At 46.9% G+C, this 14,053-nt stretch overlaps 1 long non-coding RNA gene across 8 annotated transcripts in view; it reads left to right on the top strand.

Moving 5' to 3' along the window:
- The first annotated feature begins 5,573 nt into the window (after window positions 1–5,573).
- Window positions 5,574–14,053, top strand: part of LOC102998820 (uncharacterized) — a 122,965-nt gene continuing 114,485 nt past the window's right edge. For all 8 annotated transcript variants that reach the window (XR_009006723.1, XR_009006724.1, XR_009006725.1 and 5 more), the window contains exons 1-2: window positions 5,574–5,712; window positions 11,876–12,006. This is a non-coding gene — a long non-coding RNA (uncharacterized LOC102998820). The remainder of the gene's footprint in view (window positions 5,713–11,875; window positions 12,007–14,053) is intronic.

The raw sequence follows: 14,053 nt of genomic DNA, 5'->3' as shown, positions 1-14,053 counted from the left end.
GGTCTTTTTTGTATCATCAGTTTGCATTTTCTGTATATAAATCCTCTGTGTATCATATGCACTGCCTTTCAGCCTCAAATGTCTTTTGACTGTACAGATTTTAACATTTTAATGCAGTCTAATCTGACAGTCTTTCTCTGTATGGTTTCTGGGTTTTGTATTTCATTAAAAATATTTCTTGCATTGAGCAAGGTTACAGAAATATCCTCTTAAATTTTCATCTAATTTCTCAAATATATATGTAGTTCTTTAATCAATCTGGCATTTTACTTTCATATGATGTAGAAGAGTCTAGCTTTGTTTCCATCCAGATGGAAACTCAGTTGTGCTACCATCATTCATTAACCACTCCTTTCCCCATAACTGAAATGACATTTTTATAATCTTGACTCACAAAAACCTTTTGAAGCAATACATGAAATCTAGAAGCCACTAAAGATTGTGAAATTAGACCACATTTTAAAAATTTAAGTGTCTACTCTTCAAGATACGTAAACCCAGTCAAATGAGAAACCATGAAAAAATATTTACAACATACATGATAGAGGTCTAATTTACTTATTAAGTTAACATAAAGAGCTAGCAATCAGCAATCAAAGTAATTCCACACCCAAGAGAAAAATGGGCAAACAACTTAGAATAATCATCTGAAAGGAAAAAGTGCAAATGGCATTTAAAAATATGAACAGACACTCAATTCAAGAAATGCAAATTAAAATGCACCACTCTTTTTTCCCCTCACAATGGCAAAAATCACTGTGATTGCCTGTTTATGGGAAAAGGCATCATACTGCTGCCAGGAGTACAAACGGCTACATGCTATTTGGAGGGCAATTTGACAATCTTAAATCAAAATTCAAAATGTGTGTAGCCACTAACCTAGAAATGTCACTTCTAGAAAGCTATACTCACATGCATACAACTGGAATGTACATGGATATTCACTGCTATGTTGTTTATGGTAGCAAAAGCCTAGAAATATCCTAAATATACATCACTAGGAGAAAGGTAAATAATAAATGGCATTTCCATCCAGTAGAATATCAAGTGGCTATTTTTGTAAATAAGGTAGACCACTGGTTTGAAACCTTGTGTAATTTTGTCCCCCAGGAGACATTTGGCAATGTTGGGAGACATTCTGGTTGTCAAAACTGGGGGAGGGAGTGCTACTGGCATCTAGCGGATAGAGGCTGGGGATGCTGCTATACATGCTAAAATGCACAGGACCGTCCCAAACAACAAAGAATAATCTGGCCCAAGATGGCGATAGTTCCACAGTTCAGAATCCCTGGGATAAGCTATGTACAACTGCAATGGAATGATCATTAAGACAAGGACCAGAATGTGTTTTAATTTGTAAAAAAAAATGTTTTTAAGAGATTCATATATCTAGATAGAGATGCATACATTATCTCTGGAAGAATGTATGAAACACTGAAGAAGGAGACATGGGGACAGAGTGAGAGGGAGAATTATTTTTTACCTTTTCTTGAACAAAGCTTTTGCTTGAAATTTTTACCCTGTGCATGCATTACTTTAAAAAATGTGTAATTCAATTTATTACTGTTCTATGCAGAATATTTTAAAATTTTGGGCATTCATATTCTTAAGCGAAGCTGGTCTATAATTTTCTTTTTTGTAGTATCTTCATCAAATTTAAGTGGCTTCATAAAATGAATTGGGTGCCTTTTCATCTTACATTTAAATTTGTACTCCCAAATCCTTCATAATTACTACTTTCATTAATTTTCGAAGACCAGATAATTTCTGTGATCCAATTTTCCAGGCTTTTATTCAGCAATCTGATTTCCATGTGAACCCTCCACAACACTTATACTACTGAGCTTATAGATACAAAGAAAGCTGTTCATGAGGCACTGTTTATAATAGTAAAAAAAAAATGAATAAAAACCCCAATATCTACGAATAGAGAAATAGTTAAATGATACATCCATACCACGAAATAGGAACTGAAATAATCTTTCTGTATTGATGAGAAACAACACCCAGGATATAATCATGTGGGGAAAGCAAGATGGGTATGGGAATGTGATGGCATTTGTGCAAAAACATGTTACACATACGTCTATTTTCACTTAATTACACTGATGTAAATGCATCTACAGTGCCTTATCATCAAAATGTTAAAAGTGGGCATCTCTGAGGAAGAATGAGGTACTGGGTGGAGAAGGAATACAGATGATTGGGCTACTATTTTTATATGCATTTTAAAACATTAAGCATCGATTTACTTTCCTTATTTTCCCTAATTAAAAAGGAAAAAGTGAACTGGAAGGAAGGTAAGTCTATGTATGTAAACAATCTTCTCTGAGAATGAAAAGAGGAAGTGCAGTTCCCAAAGGGAAGTAGTTGAGAGGTGTCTTTCATTCTACCCCCACCTTTTTTTTTTTTTTTTTTTTTTTTGCTGGGGAGGGGAAGGATTGGAGAATCTGAGGTGGATGACAGGTTGAACAGAAAACAGCCAGAGCCGAGGGGTACTGACAGATTTTTCAAGGCTGCAATATAATTTCCTAATTGCTGCCTCAAATTCACTGGAAACAAAGTAGGGGGTAAATTAGGAACTCACCTGGGACACGGCCATCTGGCTCTGCCCTGACAAAGGATGGAGATCTACGAAGGCAGAATTAGGAGGGTCGAGATCAGTGCCTACAGCCATGAGACCACCATCACCAGCTTAATAACAATCACTCTTGCCCCACAGCGGGTGATGATCTGGACACGTGGCCTGGTAGCTCCAGCCTGTTCCCCTGGGACACGGCTAACATCCTGTGGGTTTTCCACGTGAATTTATTTTCTCTTCCTGGACAGATTTATGACTTGTGTTTAAAGACATCTCCTCGGAAGCCATTAACAACCTGACATCTCCTTTCTCTCAGGAATTCTATGCCTGGAAATGTATCATAAAAAGGCAATCATAAATAAGCACAGGCAACAAGGATGTTAACTGTAGGTGTTTCCACCATTCAACAATTTGGAAGCAACTAAACCTCCAGCAAAGGGGACTCAGATCAAACATTAGACACACAATGTGGGAAAGACCACATGGGCTTTAAAAATGCAATGCAATCCTGTTCTCATCTCTTAACATATTTAAAAGTAGGTTACCACAAAGCAAGTGCAGTGCGATCTCCTTTGTTAAGCAATATGTATTTATTGAGGAAGAGCAGTCCAGAAGAGCATTTATGAAAATGTTGACACTGCTTACCTTCCAGTGGTGAGTCCACCTTCCCTCTTTTATGTACTTGCATTTGTTCATTTTTCACAATATCATTTACTAGTAAAATAAAAAGGAGAAATGATTACAAATCACCTATTATCACACTGAGCCCTGGAGGTGATAGACCCTGAGCAAAGTCTGGAGGACAGGGACAGCTTGCTGTGGTTTGGAGGAAGGAGACAAACCAGAGCTGAGCACAGGGCAGAAGGGAGGGGCGAGGAGGGAGGAATGGAGGGGTGTAGAAGGAGGTTAAGGGCCAGGTATTGGTCAGTTCCACATGGAGCTGGAAACCACTGACCTTGCGCCAGGCTCCTTCCACCCTTCCGTGGGCCACCAACACCCTGTTCCCACCCCAATACTTCCTTATTTCCCATTATGTCCATTTGATCGCCATGCTCTTCCTTATTTGGCGGTGTTCAAAACACAGTTTCAGCAAGGAGCTTTTGTTAACCATTGCTACCGTAGCAATCCCTGCCTTAGGATCAGCACAACAGGGCTCAGCGAGATGGAGCTTGATGAGCCACTTCCCAGACCCAGTTACTAGCATCAAAATGAGAGGCAGCAGAGCTAGGTGATGGCCTACCTAGAGACCACGCTGAAATGTCACAGACACACAGAAACCAAAGACACCTCTTTGGTCATCTAGTCAGGGTAGAGGAGATTCAACATTTCTGCTACAGGTAAGTGGGTTGTTTATACTATGGGACTGACTCAAATCCAAAAACAGCCCAGGGGACTTCCCTGGCCGTCCAGTGGTTAAGACTCTGTGCTTCCACCGCAGGGGGCGCAGGTTCGATCCCTGATTGGGGAACTAAGATCCCGCATGCCGCGCGGGGCGGCCAAAAACAAAAAACAAACAAACAAACAAAATAGCCCATGGCACAAGAGGGAACTATAATGGTGTGTGCACAAATGTGTCAGGAGTGGAGAAAGTCCCATGAGGCAGGTAGTCAATCTTTCCAGCCTGATCCTGCCTTTGCAGGCACTACAGCAGGGCAGCGTCCCGCCATCCGTCTGTAACTTTCATCCCTCTCCTCCAATAGGGGTTCAACTGACCACCATCACACAGCTCTTGATGGTGGCTGGAAGTGGAGTCACCGAGTCAGCCTTGCTCTCTCTCAGCTGAAGGAAGGCACAGAGGGCACTGCAGGTCCAGTTCTTCTAGGACCTGCTATCCTGTGAGCCCCTTCCCTCTAACCAGAGCATCTGGGTCTGTCCTGTGAGCCTTCCCCCTCTGCCCCTGGGGTCTGGGCTGGCGCTCCTCTTCCAACTCCCCTCAGAGGAGCTATTTTATTTCTAAGGAGGCAGGACCCAAGGATTCAAAGACAAAGGTACCTCTGCTGGGACCATCACTTCAGGACCATGTCTCTGCCTCTGACCCGGGGAGCGCACCTCCTTCTGAGGCCTCAGACTGGGTCTTCTGTAGTCTAACTAAGGAAGCCCATGGCAGATCAGCTGGTGTCTGAAGCTGCTGAGCCGTGGGCTCAGTTATGAACCCTGACCCTGGAAAGGCAATGACCACACAGGCGATGCAATTAGCAACCTCCATGATGGAGCCAAGTTGAGGAAAACCCCAAAGTTTTCCTTGCCACCAGAAGGCACAGTGCCTCACTCTGGTTTTAAGAATTGACATTCAGTAAGAGCTCAATTACCCCCCGATAAGGTCTGGGCTCTGGAACGAAACTGACCGCCTGCTCTGCCGCTTTTATTCGTTTAACAAGAGGTCAGGGCCTACTGTGTGCCTGTTCTACTGTTCTACGGGTTCTACTGTTCTACGTGAACAAAACTTCAGAGCTCCCCCATCTTGCGGAGCCATACTCTTAGCAGGGGAGAGACAGGGAGTCAGCAAAGGGATAAATTTAGGGTGTGTTTGTTGGAAAGGCATAAGCGTTATGCCGAAAAAACGAAAACAGAAAAAGGATCCCTCCACTTTACTGTGTGACTTTGGTTAGGTTTCCCAGCCTTTCTGTTCTTGCTTTCTCTCTGTAAAACAAAGAGCATCGTAGTACCTACTCACAGGGCTATTCTGAACAGACTACTGTGAAACACAGGGGTGCCCCGCATTTACTAGGCACTGAGTAAACGGTCGCTGAATGAATCAAGCAATGGATCAATCACTCGCTGACCCCCGTAGCCCCGCCCCCTCCCCTCACCACCACGGCCCTGTCACTCAACCCCCCAGGGGCGCGACCTCATTGCCCAAGGCCCCTCCGACCTCCCCATCCAGCCCATCCCCAGCTCCGCCTCCCCTTACTCCACCTCCTGGAACCCGAGGTCTCAGGGCAGATAACAACCGCAAGCGTCAACTCGCACCGCCCTCGGGGTCAGCAGAGCACTTCCGCTCGCCGTCGCCCCGGGAGCCCGAACGCTGTGCACGCGCAGGAGCGGGCTTTGGGGGCGGGGGGCAACACAGCCAATGGGCAACAACACGGCGCCTTTCGGGGACAAAGGATTCTGACGTGGCTCCCTCTGAGGTAAGATGGAGCGACGAGAGCGTGCGAGCATTTTCCGCGACGAGTCGTACGAGAGGCTGGGGAGGCGTCTCGGGCGGCGGGAGGCGAGCGGGCTCCGCGCGGACTGTCGTGGCGATCCGAGTCCGCCGCGGCCGAGGCCGAGGCCCGCTCTCCCAGTCCGTTCTCCCGCGCGGCCGGGCCTCCTTGTTGCTGTGCTCCCGGGGGAGTTCCCGCCCCTCCATCTTCCAAAGCCACGCTCTCCTCTTTCTTTAGATCCTCAGAATAAGAAACCGGTAGTCGTGCCTGCTGCCTCCGCGGCGGCACATGGGCGCGGCCATCTTGGGCGCGGGGTGGAGCCGTCGGAGCCGGGCTCTGGTCTCAGGCCAGGGGTCAGAGAGCAGGGTTCAGGCTAAGTCGGGGAAGCCGCATGGAGGAGGGGCTGGGAGGTGGGCTGCAGGGCAGGCAGCATGCACAAATGAGGAGGAAACCATGATGCCTGATTCTCCTGAAATAAATCGAGGAGCTCCGGTTTCTGGGACCTTGGGGATCCTTGGAGAATCTGGGCTTTGCCGGTTTGAAAGCACAGCACAGCATAAAGTGGGGGGAGAGCTGTTTGTCTGACGATGCCAGCCAGTGGCAACAAGGGCTGCTAAAAGTCCTGTAGTGCCCTTGCGGAAAGTTTTCTGTTCCCCGTCGGGGTCTGGGGAAAGAGGCCAAGTGTGTGCCGTGTGCTTGTGGTACCTGCCTGGTCACCAAGCAGAACTCCTTGGGCTGGGCAAGGCAGGGTCTGGGCTCAGTACACCCAATTCCTTCTGTGCTACAGCCAACAGGTGCCAGGCACTGTTGAGAGAAGCAAGTGACAAAAGCAGTCATGGCATCCAACATACATTTATTTACTCTTCCACCTGAACATACTGCTTTCTCCCTGCCTTTCCCTTTCCCCTCTGAGGAGGTGGTGGCATGTGTGATATTCCCAGGTTGGTTGGATGAATCATTGCCCAAATCTACAACCTGGAGGTCTCCTGGGAAGTGCCTCTGTCCCAGTCTTGTGTAGAAGTCCCGGGAGAAGGGTCTGTTTTCTGTCAGGCACGTGACTGGGGACTTGCCCCCCACTGTGATTCTTCGTACCTTCTCAAATGTTGGCCAGGTTTAGGGATCCTAACCTATTCATTTCCAGAAGAGAGGTGACCTGATAAGTTTTTCTGACACCACTGTCAGGAGGCAGGAGAAAGTTCATAGAGTTAGTATGACAGTGTCCTGAGGACGGTAGAGAAACCCCCAGCTGCAGAAAGACCTGGTCATTGGCCCTGGTCAGACGCTCCCCATATCCTGACTCTGCAGGAATGAGTGCTTTCACAGAAGGAAAAGGGGCTGGCGAAGGGCGTGCAGTTGTTGCTCATGCCGTGCCAGCATCTGCTAGTGTGACTTGGGCATCCAGGAACCAAGAAACATGCCCAGGTGTTCTTCCAGCCCACACTGCGCCCAGCTGTAGGGATCTACCGATCCATAGAAGAGAAGGCTTGGCTCCACCACTTACCGGCCCGTTGGGCCTCTTCTATGTCATAGCTAAAGACCACACATCCCACCGGGCTGTCAGGATTGTTTAAAGGAACATCTCTAGCGCCCCCAGCCCAGAATGTGTCCTAAGGCAGGCACCTGGTAAGTGGTGGTTTTACCAAACCAAACTTGGGTCCACTCACCCACACCCCATAAAGCCAATGTACTGACACCAGGTCGTGGTGAAGGAAAGTACAGCGTGTACTGCAGGGCGCCAAGCAAGGAGTCCAGGCAACCAGTGCTCAAAAGGCCTGAACTCCCCGATGGCTTTCAGGGAAGGGTTTTAAAAGACAGAGTGAGGCAGGAGGTTGTGGGATGTGTGATCAGCTCATGGACATTCTTCTGATTGGTTGGTGGTGAGGTAATCGGGGAGTCAACCTCATCAGCCTTCTGCTTCCAACCAGTCTGGGGTCTCTGTGCTTGTGGTCAGCATGCAGTTAACGTCTTCCACCTGATGGGGGTTTCAGTATCTGCAAAACAGCTCACAGGATATGGCTCCGAGTATTATCTATAGCCTTTGGGGAGGAACTAAAGGTCCTTGACTTTGTTTAATGGCTAAACTATTATTTTGTCTTGCTTGACTGTTTCCCTTTGTTTCTGCATTTTCTCACTTCTCTGATTAAATTATTCTTTGAAACTTGGGGAAGACCAAGGAGGCTAAAGTGTTTCTACAGATGAGAAGCAGGTGGAGGACATGGGAGGGGTCTGTCCCTGGAAGGCCTATAGGGTCCTGCTTGGTTACCGTGGCAGTTTCTGCTGTCCTCTCCCCAACACTAGGGGGCGTGCTGGTGCCAATGCTCTCCTTCCTGCACCGTGTGCTTCCCTCCCCTTCGCCAGCAGCCTTGCCCAGGGTCACCACTGAAAACTTCTTTCTTTTTTTGCCCAGGGCCCAGGAGTGAACCCGGGCCCTTGGCGGTGAGAGCACAGAGCCCTAACCACTGGACCGCCAGAAATTCCCTGAAAACATTTTTTTAAATGGCAGTGAGGCCTCTAATTAAGTTAAAATTCATTGTAAAGTGTAACCCCAGCAGGCCCAGGTTACTCAAGCCCTTACGTTCCAAGGAAAAGCCTGTCTCGGGAAGACTGGTCCTTGTCCCACTCCTGGGAGAGCACCACAAAGACCCTGGCGTGTTGTGCCTAGTAGGGTATTTCTGTAATCCAGGCACCTCTGTTCCACCTGACCAGGTGGTCCATGCTAGTGGTGTGACGTATGGTGAGGGCCTGTTTTGTATGTCTGAGGCCCTCGGCTGTGCTGTATTAGTTTGACATCTGGGGGCTGTAGACCGAGTAGCTAAAGTGAGTCACGTGGACGCTGCATGCCTGCATGACTGACCTCCAGTCAAATCTCTGGACCCCTAGGCATGGGTGAGCTTCCCTGACTGGCAACACTTTGCATGTGTTGTCACACATCATTTCTGGGAGAATTAAGCATCGTCCATGTGACTACTTTGGGAGAGGACAACTGGATCTCACCATTGGTTTCCACTGGACTTCACCCCTGCACCTTTTGCCTTTGCTGATTTTTACTTTCACTGTCATAAATCCTAACTATGTGTATGGGACTTCCCTGGTGGTCCAGTGGTTAAGACTCCATGCTCCCAACGCAGGGGGCCCAGGTTCGATCCCTGGTCAGGGAACTAGAGCCCGCATGCCACAACTAAAGAGCCCGCATGCCGCAACTAAGACCTGGTGCAGCCAAATAAATAAATTTCTTTAAAAAATAATAATAATTCTGTATATAACAGCTCAGCAGGACTCACAGACTCTGAAAAGAACTAACAGCTTTTCTGAGTCCTGAGTCCTTCTAGGGAATCTTCAAGCCTGAGGGTGGTCTTGCGGAACCCAAACATACTGTTGCTGTAGATTCTGAGGTTGGTTTGTTTCAGCCATCCCAGTGGGTGGACCTCATGAACACAGTCTGACTCTGCCCCCAGCAGTACACTTGCTTGGTGTTTGTGAGGAGGTTGCAGACCTGAGGAGCAGCAGCCGGAGGGCACTGCTGTGATTTTCCCACCTCCGAGGAGCAGAGGTCCTGAGTGCTTGCAGTGGGTGGCAGCTGAGGGAGCTTGCTTTCTTGCTGCGGTGCAGGGTTCTGCTGAGGGCCCTGGTACCCGCCTCTTCCTGGAAGTCTTCCCTGCAGTGACTGAGGTGACAGGTCCATCAAGCAGTGCCTTGATGACGTTCTGCTCTTTGAAGTGCGTGAGTTCCTGTAGGAAAGGGAAGGCCAGTTGCAAGTGTTCATCTCCTGCTGCACTGCATTGCTGTCTGTGCCGCTGCCTCTGCAGATTTCCCACAGGCAGGAGAGTGTGCAGAGTGAATGGGGCTGGAATAGACAAAATGGGAATCCACCCCAGGGAACTGGTTGATGGCTCCAAAATGGTGGCATGAAGCCAATCCCATGACTGTCAGGTGGGAGGTTAGAGCTTCAGTGTTTGGATGACTGTGTCAGTTAGTTGAGAAGTGTGTGTACCACAATAAACCCCAAAGGAGGAAGACTTCAGCTAGCTGATGATGATTCTACTTTCAAGGTCTCTTTCTGTTATTGAAGGATGTTGTAATAAGCCAGAGTATAATAATATGTACTGTGGACTTAGACTATGCCAGGCACTGTGCTATGTTATTTGTATTCATTTCTAATTTAAAATTGTTAGTAGAATCCCTCACTATTATTATACCATACCTTCTAGATCGGGAGACTGAAGCATTCAGATGTCAAGTGAGTTATCCAAAGCTTCACAGCTAGTAAATGAAGTAAAGAGTTAAGATTAGGCGGTTTGGCTCCAGAATGCATACCGTTGACCTCTATACCATTCAGTAGTCATGAGCACATCCTCATTTAAGAAAAGGATCTGGATGGTTACATGTCTTGGTGAATTTTGTGGAGCAAGTAAGTGGCAGAACTCAAACTAGAATTTAGGTCTCCTGACTCCAGATCCCATTCTTTTTTCAAGGTGGTTTGTCTTTTCCCCAGTCCTCTGGAGCAGTACATCTTAGACTTGAATTTACATAGGGTTCCCCTTGGGATCTTGTTAAATTGCAGATTCTGATTCAGTAGTTCTGTGGGGGGCCCTGATAGTCTGCATTTCTAACAAGCTCCTAGGTGGTGCTAATATGCTGGTCCTCAGAACACACTTTGAGTCCAAATAAGGTTCTACGGACCCTCTGGTTTAGCAGCTATGACTTCTGCTTGGAACACACACACACACACACACACACACAGACACACACACACACACACACACACGGAGACACAGATAGTGAGTCAGGGATGAGGAGTAGGATTGAGGTGCTCTCTGATCTCACTGGGACCCCTCACTAATTCCCTTCTGGGGTTGAAGACTGAGGCCCATGGAGGGAGAGGATGCTTCAGGGAGTTGTTAACAGGCTGAGACTGGGACCTATTCCACTTGACTTCCCAGCCAATGTGCCTCTCTCCTCCTTCCCTCCCTCTGTTGCACAGGAGCTTCTGGGGGAAGAGAATAGTAAAGGAATGGGCATTGTTCAATGATGGATCATTTAAGACTTTATAAGAACCACCAGGGTGATCTCCATTCCAGGCCTCCTTGTCTTCCATGTTGTACTGAACACAGGTCTCAGCTGCCCAAGAGGACCCAGCTGTACTGAGCCCAGGTCAAAAGGTCAAAAATATTGCCTTGGCCAAAAAGTTTGTTTGGGTTTTTCCATGTTACAGAAAAACCCAAACGAACTTTTGGGCCAACCCCAATAGCTCTCCTCATAGGTCTGCATACCCATGCAGGCACCACTCTGGGGAAAACGGACCCACAGGGGTCTCTCTGATGGTCAGACACTATTTGTAAGCACAGTTGCCTGTCTACAAACCCCAGGGACTACCAGTAACTAGATACACACTACAACTCTTGTATTAGTCTGGGTAAGCCAAACTACTGGAATAATTAGATGGAAAATCTAATGGCTCAGACACAATCCCTTTCTTGCTCACATAAGAATCAACCATGGGTAGTCCATATGGACCGGTGGTGTTCCTCCATGTAGATCGAGGCTGTTGGCATCTCTGCCCTCTTCAACATGGCTTCCAGGGCACTCTGGTTGTCATCATTCCTGGAAGTGAGAAGGAGAATGGAGGAGCACAGGTCAGGAGCCACCACTAGCTTTCAGGATCACCGTGGTACAGAAAATCAGTAAGTTTTTTCTGAGACCCAGAGGTCAAAAAACTGCAGAAAACCATTGCTGACAGCACAGGTGTCCCATGGCCCCAGGGTGGTTGGGTGATTAGCGTAGCAAGGAGTCTAGCAGGTGCTGCAAAACTCACATCTGCTTACAGCAGAAATTAACACAACATTGTAAATCAACTATACTTAAATAAAATTAAAACAAAACAAAACTCACATCTGCTGAAAGCTACTTGCCTACTCTTCCTGCTAGAGGAAAAGTATGGTTTCTAACTCCCTTCTCCCTTCCAAATTTCATGCAGAGAGGTCACATTGGCAAGCAAGTCTGAGAAATGTAATCTGAATGCTTCCAGCCCCGGCAGTACAGGAGAGGGAATGGGAATGGGAATGTCGCAGAGTGCCAACTGACAATACCTGGCACATCTTTGAAAATCCCATTAAAATTGAAAGATTTGTCTCCCTTTTCCTCCTTCCAGACTGAAGTTGATCGCTGCCGATGTCTCCAGTGTCACTCTGCAAACTGAAGCATCAGCTGCTGAGGCAAGCAACAGTGGTTTGTGTCATGGAGTTGTCTTCTTCTCCTGGCCCTGGACCCTATGGATATCAAGTGAGCCCTAATTTGCGCTCCCCACTATCTTTGTACACACTTGTACATGTATGTTCTTATAGATGCGCAGGTACATACACACAGACCCACATCTCAGACAGCAGATCCTCAAGTGAAAAGTACTGGGCTCCAAAGCCCTGAGCAGCTTCACAGTGGAGGAGCCCAAAACATTCATAGGTGTTAGGGCCAAGGAGGCTTCAGAGAGTTGGGAGAAATTCCTAGATTCTTCCCAAATGCCCCTGACCTCAGAGGACAAGGCTGTAGTCATGGAGGCGTTCTGGTAAAGAGCATCCTCCTAGGTACTGAGCTTGGAGATGGATTCCAGGATTTATTTTATATGGTACCTCTGAGAGCATTCCTTTCAATGGAAAGAACTTTCTCCCCTTCCTGAGGGACCAGTCCACTCAGTAAAGACTCAGTGAACATGAGCAAATTATAATGAATGAAGACTCACATTTCCCAAGTTGGGTTCCTGTTGGAGGAATTCTTAAGTCACCGATTCTGACCTAGAGGAATCTTTTGCCAGAGAAAATGAAGCTAGAGAACCTAGATCAAGACTGGCAGGTCCGTTGCTCTTATGCTGCCATTATATTCTGCATACACGGCAGCTATTGTTTGTCAATGATGTGAATTGGGAGATTGGGATTGACATATATACACTAATATGTATAAAATAGATAACTAATAAGAACCTGCTGTATAAAAAAATAAAATAAAATAAAATTCAAAAAAAAATAATGGTACTCTTTCTGGCCAAGGTCAGACAGGCTCTTAGAATTCTTCTCAACAGTATGTTCTAGACTACCTCTACCAATCAGAGTTGGTAATTATGTTGAAACCTATTTGCTATGCCTGCCCTAGGTCAGCATTTCACAAAATGTCTTCCATGAAACACTGGTTCTCTGGCTTATTAACAATCATGATGTGAGTAAAAGGTTCTGTGATCATAAAAACTTGGGAAACATTGTTTAGATGTGTTTTTTTTAATGGAGGGACTTCTACAACCACTAGGATACTATGTAGATAGGATACTATATAGATCTCCCAAAAGGTCTGTAAAACACAGCATTTTCCAAATGTATTTCACCATAGAACTCTTTCCAAAGAACATGTTGGGAGACAAAAAAGATTATATGTGGAATAATAAGAGGCTTCCTCTGGGTGGCCTGACAGTGGGCTAGGCGGGACCAGTGGCTCCTCCTCCCCCAGACAGAGTGAGGGGCTGCTCATGATCTCAACTTCCCACAAGGTTGCTGGGCACCTGTCATTTTCAGCATTCCCCTGAACATCTGGCACCTGAGCTCAAATACTTTTCCTCTGCTTACAATGGCACTTTCATGCTTATGCTGTGAAAAGGAAGATTGTCAGGGGGTGGTCCTGGTCCAGCTGCACCCAACCCAAGCATGTCTCTCTACAGGATAACGAGAGAATGTAAGACTTGTGCTTTTTGCTGACCCATGTGTCTGTGACCCAGCCCGCCTCAATGATGCTTGCTGGTGATTGAGCCCTTTGCCTGACAGTGGTACCTAATGTGGAGTGAACATGGCAGAAAAGTTGAACTGTTTCACTTGACGGGTGGGAAGCATCCTCTCTGGGGTTGAGGACAAATCACCAGTAGTGCTCATGATTGAATGGCCTCATTTTCTGTGGGCCACAAATGCCCCTGAACTGGCAGGCCATGTGAACTTATGGCCTTATGATTGTATGGCCACAATGTCTATAGGTCCCAGAAACACTGCTGAATGGGCAGTTCATTTGCTTCTTGGTGGCTAGTCACTGAGTAGTTAAAATGTCTAGGGGCCACAGATGCACACCTGAATGGGCAGATAATTTGGCTGTGTCACTATGAAAAATTGAGGCTGAGAGACAAGGCTGCCCATTGTTAGATCTCTCGTCTACTCTACTTTTGAGCTTTAAAGATGAAGAGAAAGGGACAAGAGAGGGCCTCTCAAATCCGGACACCACTGTGGCAGCTGATGCAGCCCAACCCCTCAGATTTTATCATCATTCAATGTACCAGATAGAGGACTTTTGGAGAAAGTCAGGT

Source organism: Balaenoptera acutorostrata, chromosome X, assembly GCF_949987535.1.
Source record: "Balaenoptera acutorostrata chromosome X, mBalAcu1.1, whole genome shotgun sequence".
Lineage (NCBI taxonomy): Eukaryota > Metazoa > Chordata > Mammalia > Artiodactyla > Balaenopteridae > Balaenoptera > Balaenoptera acutorostrata.
This window is presented reverse-complemented; position numbering and strand designations above follow the sequence as displayed.